The sequence below is a fragment of the Prionailurus viverrinus genome, chromosome D2 (genome assembly GCF_022837055.1).
Source record: "Prionailurus viverrinus isolate Anna chromosome D2, UM_Priviv_1.0, whole genome shotgun sequence".
NCBI classification, from domain to species: Eukaryota; Metazoa; Chordata; class Mammalia; order Carnivora; family Felidae; genus Prionailurus; species Prionailurus viverrinus.
This window is the reverse complement of record NC_062571.1, coordinates 35809948-35824992: the sequence shown is the minus strand read 5'-3', so window position 1 is coordinate 35824992 and position 15045 is coordinate 35809948. Positions and strand designations below refer to the sequence as shown.

The 15045-nt window shown below is 45.3% G+C and overlaps 1 protein-coding gene across 6 annotated transcripts in view; it reads right to left on the bottom strand.

The window, feature by feature from the left end:
- Positions 1–12873, bottom strand: part of KAT6B (lysine acetyltransferase 6B) — a 195807-nt gene extending 182934 nt beyond the window's left edge. Inside the window, exon 1 of one of the 6 annotated variants that reach the window (XM_047825753.1) lies at positions 12855–12873. The gene's annotated coding sequence lies outside the window, so the exon portion shown is untranslated. Of the gene's footprint in view, positions 1–7569; positions 7889–8675; positions 8791–8989; positions 9047–12854 lie in introns of those variants that run through there. The other 5 variants (XM_047825752.1, XM_047825751.1, XM_047825750.1 and 2 more) reach the window with 5 other exon arrangements.
- Positions 12874–15045: the final 2172 nt, after the last annotated feature.

The following is a 15045-nucleotide window of genomic DNA, read 5'->3' as shown; positions in this document are numbered from 1 at the left end:
TAATGCTAACCATTTTCTAACACCTACTGTGGAACAGGCACTTTACACATATTATCAGTAAACATTAAAACAACCCTGCAAAGGGGCGCCTGGGTGGCGCAGTCGGTTAAGCGTCCGACTTCAGCCAGGTCACGATCTCGTGGTCCGTGAGTTCGAGCCCTGCGTCGGGCTCTGGGCTGATGGCTCAGAGCCTGGAGCCTGTTGCCGATTCTGTGTCTCCCTCTCTCTCTGCCCCTCCCCCGTTCATGTTCTGTCTCTCTCTGTCCCAAAAATAATAAATAAACGTTGGAAAAAAACAAAAACAAAACAAAAAAAACAACCCAAACAACCCTGTAAGGTAGCATTGTTGCCCCATTTTGCAAAAGGAAAACTGAGACATGACTTGGTCAAGACTTCAGACCACTAAGTCATGAAGGATTTTAATTCAAATGTTAAAACCTAAACTCTTTCCTGTCTCTCCACTGGCTTTCAAACTAGACTCCTTGGATCTCTTGTGAGTAAGTGTCTTGGATATCACCTGCAGGTACCCCTGTGGCTTAAACACTAAGGCCACATAACTCCTTGCACCCAACTAAGCAGCTCTACTTTAACTGTCCGATTTATAATGGGTCTTTCCATAAGATTTGCTTCACTGAAAGGGTTCCTCTGATTACAAAAGGGAAAAAGTCTGGAAACAACTGTAACTTTACCTTGCTGAGTGAGTAAAACACCCCTTGGATGGATGGGACATAAACTGGACCTTGAAAGACCAGGCGGAACTTGGATAACCGCCCAGTTTCTTCACCCAAATGAAGTAAAAATTCAAATCCTTCATGGTCCAGTAAAAATGAACACCTTCTCAGAAGCCCTACATGTCTTTGTCTAACAGGAAGCTTTTAGCTATCTTAGTATTTTAGCATTCATTTTCTACTTTGTACTGTGCTCATTTATGTGTTTACCTCCTCTCCCTTACCAGAATTGGGAAATTCTTAAGAACAGGATTCTTGTTTGGGGCGTCTGGGTGGCTCAGTCAGTTAAGCATCTGACTTTGGCTCAGGTCATGATCTCAAGGTTTGTGAGTTCAAGTTCCGCATCAGATTCTCTGTCCTCCCCTCTCTGCCTCTCTCTCTCTCCCTCTCTGTCTCTCTGTCTCTGTCTCTCCCCCAAATAAATAAATATTAAAAAAAAAAAATGGGATTCATGTTTGATTTCACCTTTGTATGCCCCTAGATTTCCCAGGACCACAACTTGAACATAAGAGGGGTTCAGTGCCTATTTGTTAAAGGAATGCATCAGTTAATGAATGAAGGGAATCTAGCAGAAGGCACCGGAGCTAAGAATGAACTGCCTAATAAAAGGGACGCTGAGCCCATATGCATGCCTAGAGCCAGTATGTGTTGAAGAGAAGTAAGAAATAAAGCTGGATGTAACAAAAGCCAGGCTGAGGTGTGTGAACATGACATATGAAGTAATAGGAAGCTAACGCAGGAGTAGTGACACAGTACAGCATAGTGAAGTGCACCCACACATGCACAAATTTGTTGAATGTTTGAATCACTCTGGCAATAATATCCATCCAGTATAGACTGGAGTGAAGGATGACTGAACAAACAAAAGCAACCAGTATTTCATCTCTCCCAACAACAATCTTGTTCAACTTAAGAGTCTAATTCAGCAGCAAGCCCAGAGTAGGCACTCAATAACTGTTAATTGAAATGAATATTAAATTCCCCCCCTTTTTTTGGAATAATACTAAATTCTTTCTCACTACTCATTAACATAGAGAGTTTCCAATTCACAAGCTAATAATGTTTTCCAAGGATTTCTAAGAGGCTAAATCACCATGAAAATTATCATTTCAACTAATACATATTATATTAATTGGAAGTTTAATTTTTCATGTCATGCTCTCCTAGTTGACAATATCCTTGTTATGTCATTAAACTATAATTGTGTATATCTGCTTCAACAAACAATAACTGAACCATCAATAAACTATTATGGCTTCCATAATCCCTAGCAAAGATTAGTTTCAGCATCATCATCACAAATTAGTAGAGACATGCCCCAAATCTCCTGGTGAAGCCCAAGAATTAGGCTTGCATAGTCATTCCTACATTTAAGCGCTCAATAGTTTCAGTCTCTAAACTTTAATCACACTGTTAGGAACCTCACAGGAAATTTGATCCCTTGTAAAACAGAGGATTTTAGAGACAAGATGAAAAGTCATTTGAAGTCATCAGGCCTTTGGAGCCAGGGTACACTGATTAATAATGATGATATTATAACTAAGCACTCTCATTTAAGAAATAATCAACTAAATTTAGAAGGTCTTTTTTTGGCATTTAAAAATTCCTATTCAATCCTGGATTTCTTCCTAATTGTAAATTAGCTTTAACCAGGTTTTAATGACAAAGACTGAGAATAATGTATTGGGGAAAAAAACTCTGAATTTTTAAAAGATTATTTTGAAAATACAGATCATTGGAGAATACTGCATTAACTTTATTACAAATGTCTTCAAACAGGGTATCCTGTACAGCCTGAAAACAAATTAGGGTTCCCCCTTGAGAACCTCAAGAAAATTAAAGATCTATTTTTAGAAATGAACCCATATACATACAGACATTTGCATACAATTTCAAGGGTTTACAGGACCTCTATCACCTATCCCAGGACCCCTTAAGGTCCACTGACTACTCTAGCTTTACTTACTTTCTAAAAATTTGTTTTAACATTTATTTATTTTTGAGAGAGAGAGCGCGTGCGTGCACAAGCATGGGCAGGGGAGGGGCAGAGAGAGAGGGAGAGAGAGAATCGAAAACAGGCTCTGCGCTGTTAGTGCAAAGCCCAACATGGGGCTCAAACCCACAAACCAGGAGATCATGACCTGAGCTGAAGTTGGACATTCAACCAACTGAGCCACCCAGGTGCCCCTAACTTTACTTACTTTAATATACACAGAGAGGCCAATAATTTTATTGAGTTTCACAGTAACTACATGTGCTTTAATTGGGACATGTTACATTATAGGTAAGAAAGTTACTCTCCTTGATTTTGGATATTATCAAATAGGCATCTGAAATCTTATTCAACAAGGAGGTATGCTGGGATGGGACATACCTAGAGAGTTCAGGGATCAAGTCCCCACTTTGCCAGCTACCTAAACTGTGGGATATCGGACACGTCAATCAATCTAAGTCTCCGTTTTCTCCTCCATGAAAAAGATTATACATCTCTGTTTTGCAGAACTGTTAAGAGGAATAGTTGAGATAACAAATATGAAAGAACCAAGGATGGTGGCAGACATATAGCAGGAACACAATAAAATGCAAGCTCATAAAAGGAAAAAGGGCAATACAAGTCAGCTGGAGACCTGTGAAATCTAATCTAGCTGAATTTCTGTCTATATGACCATTTTCTCCTAAGAGACAGGGGAAGTCAGCACAAGTAAAAATTCAAGACAGAGCAGAAGAAAGTGGCCAAACCAAAAATAGATTTGTAATGGCAAGGATGGGGTCAAGAACAGTGTATTTTACTCATAATCATAGATCTTTTAAGGTCAATCAAGATTTTAGAAAATAATACAAGAATATCTTCTTGACCTAAGGGTGGGAAAAGAGTCTTAAAACAGGACACAAAAAGCACTAACCATAAAGAAAACACCAATAAATTTGACTCCATTAAAATGAAGAACTTCTGTTCATTAAAAGACACCATAAAGAGAGTGAAAAGGCAAACCACAATATGGAAGTAGACGTTTGCAACATACATATACAAAGGATCGGTATCTAGAGTAAATAAAGAACTTTGAAATACCAGTAAAAGACACAAGGTCCAGTTTAAAAAATAAATAAATACGGGGCAGAACTGAACAGGAATTTTACAAACAAGGAAATCCAAGTAGCCAATAAATATATGAAAAGCCACTCAACCTGATTACTAACCAGTCAAATGCAGTTCAGATTGGCTAATTTGAAAAGCTATGAATTGGAGTTCTGGAGAGGACAAGAAGCAATGGGAATTCTCACATATCATAGGAAGGACTGTGGTCTGGTACACCACTTTGTAAAACAGTCTGGTACCTAGTCAAGTTGAAGACAAGCATACCTCATGACTAGAGTGATCATACAACTCATCATCCAGACACTTTTGTGAATTAAAGGGGTTATACACTGTGACAACAGGCATAAGCTAGGATAAATGGTCACCCTGTCTATGTACAGCAATTCCATTCCCAGGTGTACACCTTAGAGAAACATATGCACACGTGTACCCACATGACAGTACAAGAACACTCATAGCAGCTTTGTACACAATTTCCCCAAAGTGGAAAAAACTCAAATACCCAGCAACAGAATGGATGATTAAAAAAAAAAAAAAATTGTGCAAGATTGTGAGTCCACTCTGACGCCAGTCCACCTCACGCCAGTCAGAGTGGCTAAAATGAACAAGTCAGGAGACTATAGATGCTGGCAAGGATGTGGAGAAACGGGAAACCTCTTGCACTGTTGGTGGGAATGCAAACTGGTGCAGCCGCTCTGGAAAACAGTATGGAGGTTCCTCAAAAATTTAAAAATAGAACTACCCTATGACCCAGCAATAGCATTGCTAGGAATTTACCCAAGGGATACAGGAGTGCTAATGCATAGGGGCCCATGTACCCCAATGTTTATAGCAGCACTTTCAACAATAGCCAAATTATGGAAAGAGCCTAAAGTCCATCAACTGATGAAGAGATAAAGAAAATGTGGTTTATATATACAATGGAATACTACTTGACAATGAGAAAGAATGAAATCTTGCCATTTGCAACAATGTGGATGGAACTGGAGGGTATTATGCTAAGTGAAATAAGTCAGTCAGAGAAAGACAGATACCATATTGTTTTCACTCATATGTGGATCTTGAGAAACTTAACATAAGACCATGGGGGAGGGGGAGGGGGAAAAAGTTACAGAGAGGGAGGGAGGCAAACCATAAGAGACTCTTAAATACTGGGAACAAACTGAGGGTTGATGGGAGGTGGGGGAGAGGGGAAAGTGGGTGGTGGGCACTGAGAAGGGCACTTGTTGGAATGAGCACTGGGTGTCATATGGAAACCAATTTGACAATAAACTACATTTTTAAAAAAAAACTCAAATATCCAGCAACAGCAGAATGGATGATTAAAAAAAAAAAAAACAAATTGTGCAAGATTGTGAGTCCTACAAAGAGGTGCTGTAAGGTGCTTTGGAAATGCAGATTTAAGCATTATAAGAGAAGAAAAACATCCCTTCATCACACTTCTCCCATCCAAACATCATTACCATTCTGCAAACAAAGACTGATCACTATAGCTCACACATCCCCACTTTCATAAAACAATTTCCTTCCTGCTCACTTTATACAAATACAAGCAAGTATACGCATGTGGAAAACTGAAGGTATTTTGAGGAAAACGATCTAAGAGACTGAAAAGTCACCTGTTAAGAATCCTGGCATTTAATAAAGCCAGACCAGTTGGTTAAGGATTCTTCTAACTGGTATGTAAAAACCCATGAAGTTTTTTGAAGTCCATTAAAATTACTTATTAAAATTCCTCAACTACCTTCCAACACTCACCCTATTTTACTTTTCATTCACATTATGCCTTACATCTGACAGTTTCCATCTTATCTTCACAAAAAGTACATGAGATAAACATCTGGCATAACGGCAATGACATAACACCCACTTTACTCAGAGGCCTGAGTGTAGCTCGTAGGCAAAACTTCAACTGACCATGTCATCAGCACCGACCAGTCATTCCCCTAAGTTCCTCCTTTAACGTTACAACCTTCCTTTATCTTCCCTTTTTTTTTTTTTTTTAAATCATTTCAGCTCCCCAACCTTCAACCCTAAGTAGAAGTTCTCAGGTAAAAATCTTATCGCTTACTGAAATATGCAATATTTTCCTATCCTTCTTAAAAACATAAAAAGATTGCCCCAATTCATTTTGATACATGTGTGAAGAATTTATGTAAAAATGGGAGTGTGTTATTTCAGGGCTATCCCAGAAAATCTAGGGTACACAAGTAAGACAGGAAGAATGTACTGTACTCACATTTATACCAAAATAATAATGATAACTTTTTTGGAGCACCACAAAACTAACATTATCCTGGCATAATTGATTCCCATTTGCTACTTTCACCTCCTGTCCATATTCTGAAGAGTCTTTCTATACTCTTTACTTTGAATTTCTTAGTACCTCCACCCCAAACATACTTGATACTTGGTTCACTGGTTCTCATTACCTATGTTCCACATCTTTCATTCTTTATCACTATTCTCTCACAACTTCTGTGCAATACTCTCTCTATCACATCCTAACACCTTCTCCCAATTGCAGAGCTTAAACACCCTCATGGAGCACAGGAAACCACTTGCAATCTAGTCCCTCTGCCTTTGCCCCTTGTCTCCCACAACTAATTTCCTGCACTCTGCCCATACTCTTGCCATACCAAGTACTTTAGTAGTTGTACATTCAAAAGACACAATGTCTTTCCCAAGGCAGTACTAAGGTGTCCCCCTGAAATAGACACCCTGCCCTACCTCAAGACTCCAGCTCAAGTTTCACCCAAGAAATTCAGCCTGTCAACAACCTGGTCTCCCAAACTAACACCTTTCTTTGCCCTATCCCCAATCCTGGTTTAGTCCACCAAATCACATTCACCTAGATCCATTGCCCAGCCCCACCCATTTTTTTTCACACCTGCCGCCTTTTCTCAATCCCCTGAATCCCCCCATCTTCCTAAGATCTACTACAGATATATTATGCAAGTTCTGCTCTGCTGTCTTATCGTTCAAGACTCTCACAAGCATATCCATACCATTCTTCCATGTTTTTTAATGCGTCATAGACCCCAAACCTCCTTTACAATTCCAATATGCCAATATACCCAGATACCTGCTTCACTACAGCGACTGTACTTGCTCCTCACTTTTCCCCAATACTTCCCCCAATCCGATATCTACTCTTTACTGCTCTCTCAACTCCACTCCACATCCACCACACCCAAACCTATTCTTACTGTCCTCAGATAACTGCAATCCCATCCTTTTGCGTCATTTCACCTGCCCTCACATAGCCCTCGGTCCCCCTTCCACATCTCCAATGTTGCACCACTCCCTACTCTCACTTTACACCTGCTTGCACACCTCCAGTTTCTCCTCCCACCCGCCACCCACTCACCAGTCTTGCCCAGACACTCACTGCCCCCCCCCCCCCATTCCTACCAGGTCACTCCCACTCAGAAAACCCCTCCAAACCCTCGCCTTCCGACCACCCGAGCCCCGCCCCCACCCAGATATGACCCCGCCCCCTCCACCCTCGAGCCCCGCCCATTGCCCTGGAGGCCCCGCTGAGGGGCGGGGCCTGTCCCTCCTCCCTTTTCCCCCCGCCCCCTACCGTCACGCTCAGGGGCAGCCTGACCCCGAGCGGCCCCGCGGTGACCCTCGCGCAGAGGCCTGTGGGAGGGGCGTCACAAGCTCCCGATCTCCCCCACCTTCCGCCCCCCCTCCCGTCCAGTCTCCTCCCCCTGGGAATGCGCGGGGTGGGTGACAGACCTGGCCGCGCGCCACCGCCACCGCGCCTGCCGGGGGCGCTGCCGCTGCCTGAGAAAGAAGCCGCGGCTGCCGCCTGGAGGAGGTGCCGTCGCCTCCGCCACCGTTGCCTCCGCCGCCAGGGGTAGGAGCTAAGCCGCCGCCATTTTGTGTCCCCCTGTTGTTGTCGTTGACATGAATCCGACATGACACTGATTACAGCCCAATGGAGTCTCATTAAACCCGAGCCGCGGCCCCGCCCCGGCGCTGCTCCATTGGAGGAGACCACAGACACTTATGGCCACCCGTTGGCCTGCGGGTCTGTCCGTCACCCACACACTAACCACCCTGCAGCCCATTGGGGCAGGTTCCTGCCGGTCATCTCGCCTCCGCATAGACACACCCCTCGACCCATCATCCCCCCCTCCGGAACCACCCCGGGGGTGGGTCCACTGCCAGTACCAATCAACAGACTGCTGGGCCCGCCTCTTCTGGGCACCTATTGGTCTAGCCCTTTTTCTCTCTCCCAGACACGGCGCCACCTCTACTTCCACCTACCCACCCCCTCAACCTCTAGAAATGGATTGGGTCTACTGGCAGAAGAGGCGCTTGGCCTTATTGGCTGCATACAACGCCAATCAGAGGGCCTTTTCCCTCTCCCCTCCCCCACTCAACCCCAAATCCCCTAGCCCGCAGCTAAAGTTTGTGTGAGAGCTGATCGCTGGCGGCGGCCGCAGGATTTAGGGGTGGGAGCGGGCGGGCGCGCGCGGGCGGGCACGCGAAGTTAAAATTCGAGGTTCTCAGTCACCAGCTCCCGCGGTGGAGCGCGCGGACGGGCGCGCCGCCCGGAGCGTTCCATCCCGCCCCCTCCTCCACCCTCTCCCGTCCCGTCCCGGGCGACTACTCGCCCGCCCCCTGGCTCGCATCCTTACCCCCCACACACCCCTACCCTGCAAGCCCAAGGCCGGGTGCAGGCAGAGCGATGTCGCTGCAGCCTACTCGCCATCCCATGCCGAGGGGGAGCAAGCCCCTACCCGCCGGGCGTGCACCCCCCGGCTCCACACTAGCCCGTGTCTGCAAGCACGTGCACCGTTCGCCGCTGCCTCCAGCCACCCCGGTCCCCGGCTAACCTCGCCTGCAGCCCGGCCAATCGCTTGCTGCCCTTTGTTGCTGCAGCCCGGGTCTCCCCGCTGCCTTCCTCAGCCTCCGCCTCGTCCTTTGCCAGCCGCCCGGGTCCGCAGCGCCGCGCTCCCCCCGCCCGGGACCCACCGCCGCCGCCTCCTTCTCCTCCTCCGCCTCCTCCTCCTCGGCTCCGGGCTGCAGCGCACAGAGCCCGAGGCAGCGCCGCCCAGCCCCGCTCCCCCCGCGCCGCCAGCTAGCCCGCCCGGCCCGGCCGGGGGCGCAGCCTGGACCCCGCCCGCCCCAGTCCCCGCCCCGGGGGTACCTGCCTCCGCCCTGGGGGGCTCCGCTCGCCGCCCTCGGGGGAGGGCGGGGATGCCGGTGTCCGCGGGAGGATGGGGAAGCCTGGGCCGTTTGGGGCGGGGAGTGTGCCCGCCAGGGCTGGGACTGAGAGGTGCGGTCCTCACCAACGCGTCCCCCCTCCCGCTGCTGTGGGCCCCAAACTTCGTCCTCCGCCCGGGCGTTACACCCTCGGGTGATCGCGGCAGTTTTGGGGTGGGAGATGCCTCGGGAGCTGTGTCTACCCTGATCAGGAGGAAGAGGGAGCAGTGACATTCAGCGACCGCGGACAGGGCACGGCGGCAGCATCCTTGGGTGGGAGTGGGGATGTCAGACGTGGGCCGGAGGGGGAAACTGCCCCCTCAAGATGCCCTCTCCCAGCCTGAGATGAGCTGTAGAGCTCAGCTGCGTTTTGAGTTCTTTCTTAGGCGGTGCAGAGGGATGGCAGAGGTGCTGGGGGCGGGGGGGAGTCGGGGAAAGACCGCTGGGGGGCCCTTCCCCCTCTAGCCAGCGTTCGAACGAAGGCTGATGGCTAAGTTCGGTTTTCCAGGCTTCCCCTGGGCCCCCCGAGTTCCTGAGGCCCACACGAGGGAGGCCGGGGCTCCTCTGGCCGCCCAGGCGAGGCCACTCTCACGCTGCCCTCGTGCCTCCCAGCGCCCTCCAGACTGAAAAGACCGTCCCTCGCTATTCCTGAGGATGGATGGGATGCTGGCAGGGGCGACTTCGGAAAATAAGAAAAGTAGCCTCGAGAAATGGCTCCTACAGAGTTTGAGTATGAAGTTTCCCTTCTGAGGCGCCATTTCTTCCGGAGGGGGAGAACTTTGGCTTTGTAAAAGAACCAAGTTTCAGGCTTGATGGCCTGGGTGGAAAACCACCTGTTGACTGAAGTCTGTCCCTGGAGTCAGGCAGATCTTGGGCTCTGGCAGATCAGGGTGAGGCAGGGTGCCAGGGAGAGGCCCCGGGCCTCCTGCCCTGGTTGACTCCCAACATCCTCATGCCACTGACACCGCAGCAGCATCTCCAACTTCCCATTCAAAACCACTGTGCAAACTAGGTAGGTACTTTGTTAGAGCAACTTATCTCAGACAAAACAAGCAGCACAACCCTGTCATCAAATGCAGAGCACAATACACACTTCACTTTTTAAAGATGCTTGCACCTCTGGGGTGTGAGCTGCCCCTACTTACATGCTTCTTGACAACAAGGTGAGAAAGGAGCTAAGACAAAGGGCACGGAGTTGGATGAAAGAATAGAAAAAGGGAGAGGGGAGCAGAAGAGTTGTAATACTACACTCAAAACTGTCACCAGTTCCATTATAAACCCCTTTTATAGGTGTTTTATTACTTGGTTGTTAGTTTTTAAAACACAAACCTCTTTAGATTAAATCTTGGCATTTGCAGGCTCAGCTCAGGGAAACAAAACACAGGGAAAGTTCCCCATCCACCACTGGCTTGGCTACTTTTGAGCTACATTACTGATAAAACAAACAAACAGCGTGTTGGGTTTCCTCAGCCTTTATCTCTTATTTAGTATCTTCAGTAGCTGGCTCAAGGTGAATTTTTTACAAGCCATTAGTTCATAATTCAGCCTAGTTCATTTAGGTATTTCAAAGAGTAGGACATTTATAAGGTGTGCTCTTTTTATAATGCAGGTGCTGGGGTTTTTATTCTCCATGAAGTTACTAAGTAAACTTAAGAATCCTGGCAGACAAGTTAGCCTTTATGTTCTTTTTTTTCCCCCTATGGTCTGCCCAGATGCACATTATTTTGTAACTTAGATTTGAGTCCCCCAGACTGCATTTTATCTCAAGCAATAAAAATAAACCATGTCTTAATTGAAAACAAGTTTCAAGACCCCAAATCTGTACACTCAAACTGAAGTTCGCTAAAGAAGCAACCAAAGACACTAAAAGCCAAAAAGTCCACATTTAAGATGTCTTCAGCCAATGAATTGTGGGAGATTTATGAGCATCTAACACTTGCTATCACTAATGAGTTAGCCACATGGATCTCCAGTGCATCAAGAAGAGACACCTTTAGAGAGAAATGGGCCTTATTTACCTAAAACTTGTACTCCTGTAACCCCAGGAGCTGGCAAACACAGAAGAAACATCTTTAGCCAACATCTTGATGTGTTTTTTGAGATTCTTTTCTTAACAAACATAGTTCTCTAACGGGCATGGCAAGGAAAGGGAATGTGTTGCTTTCCCCTTGATACTTCCCTCTAAAGTTACTTGTCCTTTGAGAAATCCTGGCTCTTCAGTTAAGTGGGACTGGAAAGGATAACAGAAACACAGCCAGAGATACTTAATGCTTACTCCTAAACCTGTCTCTTATCTGTGGTATCTCAAGTCCTCTGCTGAGCTAAACAGCTCAATTAAGAAGTTAACCTAGAAATAACTTGAACTGAAAACCAAGCATCCTGCAAAATTCGCAAGCTGACTGTGCTGGACGATTATGAATCCAGGGGCTCATTTAACCACTCCTCCCTCCCCCAAAACAGCTGCCAGTGGCCACCTCAGGCCAGAATTACTGACAACTACATTTATACTGCTCAGTGTGGTTCACAGATCACTGGCACCAAAATGATCTGGGAATGAGTGCTTAAAACACAGTTTCCTTGGCCTACCCAGAGATTCTGATTCAATAGGTGTCAAGTGGAGCTCCCAGCTCTACATTTTTAGCCCATGACTTGACTTCAAGCTTATGATCACTGAATTGGAGAACCACTGGCTAGGCTGAATCCTCTTCTTCCCCAGCTGAAAAGGAATGTTTATTCCGTGAATGTCTTAACCAGGTTAAGTATATCTCTAGTACTGGGATGATTCCATGGTTTGGCCTATTTGTCCTTGAGTCCTAAGTAAGGGTGAAAAAAGAATGCAGAAGAGCTTCAGGAGCTGAAGGAAACCTGGAGGGTTTGATCTATTGGGTTTGTTTACTAGCTCTGAGGCAAGTCAGACAAACAGCCTGATAAGAGGTATCACATCTACAGACGTACTAACAAGTCCTTCTGAAGGAAATTAGGTAAGCAAGCAGCAAACAGGGAACCCGAACTGATTTGTCCAGACTTCAGTACATGGTGAATTCTACTTACTTCAGTAAGTCACTTAAAAAGCATTGGTCTGCATCCTACTTCCCACTGCCACATGGAATCCTCTCTCATCATTGACCAGAAACTGTCCCCACAAGGTCACAATGTCTAATTATATCAGTCAAGGGCAGAGGGGGTTGGGGATGATAGGTCACATCATCAGTTTTAAATAGGCTAACAAATTCAATCTACAGTTTTGTGTATGAATAGCCTAAATACTGATGTTCTGTATCTATACCCCATTTGTGCATCCTTTAAAAGCCTTTAATGTCTTTAAAATGCATTCTGGATTGGGTCTAAACTCTTTAATCTACCTCTAAGGCTTGTACATCTGCACACAACCTATCACTCATCTCTAGCTTCTCCCAGCCCAACACACTCCTCCATACACAGCACACACTGTTCCCTCTACAGCCATACCCGCCCTCCCTACTTTACCTGATGGAAACCTTGAAGAAGGATTACTCCCAATCCCTCCTTGGCTACTACTGCCTCTTCTATGAAGTTTTACTGGTCTTTGCAGGTAGCCCAGAGGACTTTGAGCATACCCTTTACTCCAGCCCTGGCATTTGTTAAGTACACTGTTATTATTTGTTGAACTACAGAATAAATAAAAGTGCTTATCACACTCTCTTGTCACATTTTGCCTTCCTGTTTTCCTCATTAGCTTTTCTACTTCATAGACCAGCTTGATCATTTGTGTAACTGCCCTGTACCTGACAATAAACGGTACTTAATAAAGAAACACCATCCATACATACCTGTGGTTCCCAGGACTGGGGGTACATTAGAATCACCTGAGGAATTTTTCAACCAGCCTAGCGCTTAACCACCTTAAGCAGCCTTAACCACATGAGGCTGCTTAAATAAATATCCCTGGGGGTGTGGCCCATTCATGGGGGGGGGGGGGTGTCTTTTTCGTATGTGTTGTTTTTGTTGCATTAGGCTCCACGCCCAACATAGAGCTTGAACTCATGACTCCAGGCTCCACACCCAACATGGGGCTTGAACTCATGACTTGGAGATTAAGAGTCACCTGCTCTACTGAGTCAGCCAAGCACCCCTCAGGTTTTTTTTTAAGTACCCTGTGCCATCAGAGTAAAAAACCATTGATTTATACAAACCAGCAGAATGCCTCAGCATCAAGTGAGAAATTCCGAAGAAATGAGGATGGTAAAAGATATCAAAATTAGCTAAATGTTGCTAATTTTAGCGAGGACAGAGTTCTCAGGGATCTTTTTTTGTTGAGACTCAAAGGTGTGGTGGCCTTTTTTTACTAATCATAAGAGAGTCTTAATAAGGATTCAGTTTTTAGCATCAGGCTATCCCAAAGAAAATTTGAACTACCCAACTGTTAATTTAATGATCTCCATTTGTTTCAATTTTGAAATTTGGGGGTAACTGGCAACTCTGTCAGTTCTTGAGATTAAGAATCTCAACAGGTTCTTGAGATTAAGCCCTGCATCAGGTTCTTCACTGACAGTGCAGAGCCTGCTTACTTGCAGTTCTCTTTCCTTCTCTCTTCCCCCACCCTCTCTAAATAAATAAATAAACGTTAAAAAATTTTTTCCGCTAAGGAAACTAGAGTAGTAAAAAGTAACTTACTAGAACATACTAGAATGTTGAGACTATCAGACGGTAGGCATATATCATAATAATTCCATGTCTAGAAAAATTCCAATTTTCAATGGAATTACAAAGAGCCTAACATAGTCTTTCCAGCAGTCAACCTCCCCTCATTCCAGTTAACAAACATAAAACACCCCAAAAAAGGCTAAGGAGATCAGTCTGGTGAGCCATTTTACCAGCTTGATGCCCTTCCTGGTATTAGTAACAAACTGCTTGTGGGAGAACATGATTGAGCTTGATCATAACAAACTTAGCCATAAACTCCTTAAAGGTTGGGATTGGGTTTGGTTCACCTTTATATTCCCCAACTAGCCTTGAACATGGTGGTAATAAATGATACTGAGTAAAATAGAGGTTAAGAATCTGTTATCTGGGGCTCCTGGGTGGCTCAGTCAGTTAAGCATCAGACTTCGGCCCCTCATTGGGCTCTCTGCTATCAGCAGCAGAGCCTACTTTGGAAACTGTCCCCTTCTCTCTCTGTCTCTTCCCCACTCATCCTGTCTCTCTCTCTCAAAAATAAATAAACATTGGGATGCCTGAGTGGCTCAGTTGGTTAAGTGTCCAACTTCAGCTCAGGTCATGATCTCAAGGTCCGTCAGTCCCACATCGGGCTCTGTGGCTGACAGCTCAGAGCCTGGAGCCTACTCCAGATTCTGTGTCTCCCTCTCTCTCTGCCCCTTCCCACTCACACTCTGTCTCTGTCTCTGAAAAATTTATAAACCTTAAAAAATTAAATAAACATTAAAAAAATAATCTGTTATCTATCTGCTTATCTAAAGCCTGTCTTCTAAAATTCACAAATTGGGCTATAAATTTCATAAGCTTAAAGATTTCTTATATAGTGTTTTACACATCATGGGCATTCATTAAATATATGAAGTTTGGATAGATACATTTCCTAACCACTGTAAAACAGTACTTTCTGTTACCAAATCTAAACCACTTTTTCTAAGTTTATGTATGTTTGTTGAGGAATATCTTTGGACATTTTAACATTTTAGCATTTGACCAATGGGTGTGTTTTATTTATCATATACTACATTTGCTAATTTTTTTTTGCTACTCTATATATACATACATACATAGATTGAAACCAGTTCCTTCTAATTTTCTAAGATCAAAAGTTCCATACTTTGAGGCACTCCTCTCTATTCCCACAAAAGTTTTAACTGCCCCCTTCTAGAGTTTGTGGCCTATTAATCCGCTTTATGTGCCTCACTTCAGTGGCTGATGTCACTTGACACGTATCTATTGGCTGGGACTGAGTTCTTGTTTTCTTTCAATTGTAATGCCACACACTGAGTGATAACCTTTAGTAAACAG